This window comes from Mus musculus, chromosome 12, assembly GCF_000001635.26.
Source record: "Mus musculus strain C57BL/6J chromosome 12, GRCm38.p6 C57BL/6J".
Classification (NCBI taxonomy): Eukaryota; Metazoa; Chordata; class Mammalia; order Rodentia; family Muridae; genus Mus; species Mus musculus.
The window spans coordinates 108,175,080-108,179,152 of record NC_000078.6 but is presented as its reverse complement, the minus strand read 5'-3'; the positions used below and the strand labels follow the sequence as shown (position 1 = coordinate 108,179,152).

Genomic DNA, 4,073 nt, shown 5'->3' with positions numbered 1-4,073 from the left:
GTGAGTGCGGACGGCAAGCACCCGCGTGCGGCCCGCGGGCTGAGGGGACGGGGTTCCACCGCTCCTTAAGGAGGTGAGGCCGAGCGTGCGGACTCCGAGGTCCGGTGCTCGGCCGCGACCGAGTTCTCAGGGCCTGGGAGGCTGTGGGCTCCGAGGCCCGGCAGGCCCGGTCCCTGAGGGGACTGGCGAGCGTCTGCAGCTTCCCTCTTCCACCGGGACGGGGGCAGGCGGCAGGTTCAGGGCGCGGCCTGGGCGCGGCCTGGGCGCCGCCCTCGGGTACGGCCGGGGCCCGGAGTGCGCGCGGGGCGCTGGGACTGCGTGCGGCGGGCTGCAGCCTTGGTTTCCTTCCTCCGGTGGCAGGCGCACGCGGCTTGGGGCCGAGGCCCCTCTGCAGCTCTCTGTTGCCCACGGGGAGCCCGGCCCCCGCGCCTTGTCCTCCACTGCCCGCTCGCAAAGGCGGGCGTAGAAAATAGGTCAGGTTTCTTCCCACGCGCCCCTGGCCGAGGTCCACACGCGACGAGCGCGCTGCGAGAGAGAAGCGGTCCGTGCTCTCGGAGTTTGCCATTCCGATTTTCAACTCTTCCTTCTTGCGGCTGCAGCCTGGGCATGCGACTCTGCCTCTTCTCCCCGCCTGCCACTCTTGGAGAAGGAGCTGATTAGTGACGTGCGCCACTGGCTGCCGAGGGGCCTCACCCCCTCCGCGTCGTGTCGGGAGAGGACGTTGGTGCGTTTCTGGAGGGGTGCACGCGTAAAGATGACTCGGGACATGCTGTAATCCATTTCTAAACGAAAACGGTGTTGTTACCGAAGTAAACACATTTGAACAGGATGTTGACAGCCATCTTGCCTTTGCAGACCCTTAGAAGATTGAGGTTTTACTGATAGATGTAACAGAACTGCATCCAGGAAGGCTGAGGCAGGGAATCCGGAGTTTCAGGCCTGCCAGAGCTACATAGGGAGACCCTTTCAAAAAACACACAAAAACTAAAACCAGACTTGGACACTGAAAGTGTGGGTTTTTCATATGTGATACTGTTCCCATTTCCCTTTCAAAGGCGATGCTGAGGGTGTTTTTAAAATGAGTTTTAAACAGTGATAGTCTTGGGGAGTTTTAAGTGAACGCACCCTTAAAATACAGCAGTATAAAAGGACATTTCCTCCCCAAGTTAAAAAGTTTGTCTAGACTCACTGGAACCTACAGTGTGTATGTAGGCTCCTACCTGTAGAGGCTCACTTTATAGATGGGTCTCTGGGGCGCCATGATTGATATTTTGGTGGAATTCCAGCCATTTGGGAAGGAGTTTTTCTAGGGCTTAAGAAAACAGTTTGCAAAACCAAGTTCTGAAAAGCTACAGAAAAAAAGAACATCTTACTGGGACTCTAAACAACCTTGGTCTTTATTGCCCCTACCTTCTTTTTACCGTGCGTTCCTTTCTCTTTTGAGATATTACTAATATCTGGATATGCAACTCTAGTTCCCTTGGAGGGAAGTAGTTGCTATTTCTCCCTCCTTTTTCACTGTGCAAACATCTCAGTGGAGCTATGCTGGACTTGAAGATCCAAACATTGTGCTGATGTGGGTTCTAGCAATGAGGGTTTCTGTTCCTTTTCTGTTTATAAATGTCCAGTAAAATTCTCACTGAAATGCTGTTAGCTGGGCCTTGTGGCATAGCTAACATTAGCCCTTGCTACTCAGGGGCCTGAGGCAGGAGGATCTTAGGTTTAAAGCTAGCCTAGACTGTGTGAGAGACCCTGACTGGCTGGGGATCTAGCTCAGTGTTAGAGTGTTTGCTTATTGTGTGAGAAGGCCTGAATTCCATCTTCAGTACAAACATATCATTGTCATTGACTATCTTTTTTATGTGATGCATATTTAGGCCAAATTTAAAGATGATTAAACCATTTCTTTAGAAGCCATGTGATTATAAGACAATGAGGAGGCAATATTCAGTTTTTTATTGTTATTGTTCCATAGGTCAACCACTAGAAAACTGTTTCTATGTTCAGCACTGTGGTGAACAGTCAGTAACCTAAATCTTGATCACCTAAAAGAGAATGTTAAAGATGACTGTGCTCAACATAGTTGCACCAGGAACACATAGAGTAGGTTTGCTTGTAGTAAATCTAGGAGAGTCCCCAGTCCACAGAGGTTGTCCTTATCCCCACCCTTAACTGCTTCAGACCTTATATGCAGTGGGGAAGTATTTGCATCTAACTTGCACACTAACCTCTCTCAAGGTTTGAGTTGTCTGTATATTGCTTCCAGTACTTATTACAATGTCTCTGCCATGCAAATAGTTGTCACATTGTGTCCTTCAGGGAGTAGTCACCAGAAGAGCTTTGTATTATATGTTCAGTAGTGGTGAACTTTGTCTGTCCCCTTACCTATTTCCACCTGCTGGTGGCTGAATCTGCAATGGAACATTGGACTGATTGATGCTGTGAGGATGGAATGTTTGTAAAACTGTGAGTGAAATACACTATGGCCCCTGCAAGCAGGGCGAGCGAGGCTTTCCAAGTTTCTGAACTGTTTTACTTACAGAGTCTGTCTCAGTTTGACTCAGAAGTAGCTGCTAGAAATGGAACTGTGTTTGTTGTGTGTAGTTTGCTGGAAAGTTCCCATCTTGAGAAAGTGGTGGCCTGCTATTGGCTACTGAGCCTGGTGATTTTCCTGGAGCAGACGAATTTCAGTGTGTTTCCTCTTAGAGCAAAGTCCTGGGAATGGAGGCAAGCTGTGTTGTTCTAAAGAAGCAGAGGAACCATTTGTTACAATTAGATTATTTTAACACAACAGTGAATATATTGTTCTGCTGCAAAGAGCAGCTGTGGCCAGGTATTTGCTTTTTCAATTAGCTCATGATTTTCACTATTATGTTTGGACTCACTTTCTGTTAGAGGAGGATATTTGGAATTGCTGTGTGGCCTTTTACTTCTACTATAATGAGACTAATTCGTTCTGGTTTGTATTCACCACTTGAGATTATTAATTATAGTAAAGGTCTCTTATTTTTCAGGGTTTCTGGTTTGCACCTTTGCTACTTTATTTCACAAAATTGATTTCTTCCATTGGTTTTCGTTTTATCTCTTCCTTATCCTTAAGATTGGAGTTATTAATCATTTAGAAATAAAAATATTAATTCTACAGTAATTTCTCTCTTGGTTAAACATTCTAACAACCTTTTGATTCTTTAAATTTTTTGATTAAAAAATTAGTGTGTGTGTTGTGTGTGTGTTAAGTATGTATTCCTGGTCTCATGAAGGTCAAAAAAAAAAAAAAAAAGGATTGCCTAGAACTGGATTTACTACGTGGTTGTGAGCTGCCAGATGTGGCTGTCAGGGACCAAATGCACGTCCTCTGAAAGAACATGAAATGCTGTTAGCCAAGTAATCATCTCTCTAGCCCTTAGTGATGCACTTTCTCTTACAAGGAAGTTAAGACAAAGCTTAAATATATTAGTAGTCTCATGAAAAAATCTTCAATTAGAAGAGTATGCAGTAATAGTTTTTTGTGTTAAGTTTGTCTGGTAACTTAAGCCAGAAATAAACTTCATAGACCTTGTTTCCACTTGGGAATCTCCTCTAGGTTTTAGAACTAAACACATCTGGGGCACAAAAGAAAGACTGGGGCACAAAACAGGTATCAACAAGTTTCAAGTGAAAAAAAATGAAATAAAATAATTATGCATAAAATTCAATATAAAAGCTTAGATTTTTTTTCCTTTCTTGTTTCAAATCGTTTTCCTGTTAGTAGAGACAAGGATTTCACTGAAGTTAGGCCTTGAAAGGACACTGAGTGATTTCTGATTACCAGCCCAAAGGGAATGTTTAACTTTTGGCAAGTCTCGTCTCAGTAATGGACTTGGGCGGGAGGGAGAGCGGATGAATAGAGCTGGAAGAAATGTTCAAACTGTCTAGAGAAGTAGAGATGGGATAGAGAGAGTACAAGTGATTGGCTGACAGTAGTGCTTTTATACTTTTTTTCTTTTTTATTGATCCATAAAATTTGCACATACCCAGAACTCAGTAATACTTGGTGTTTTAGGGCTAACACTGTCTGTGACTCTGAGTTTCAG

General features: G+C 45.0%; 1 protein-coding gene across 12 annotated transcripts in view; it reads left to right on the top strand.

The window, feature by feature from the left end:
• Positions 1–4,073, top strand: part of Setd3 (SET domain containing 3) — a 72,915-nt gene that overhangs the window by 193 nt on the left and 68,649 nt on the right. The window lies entirely within an intron of this gene.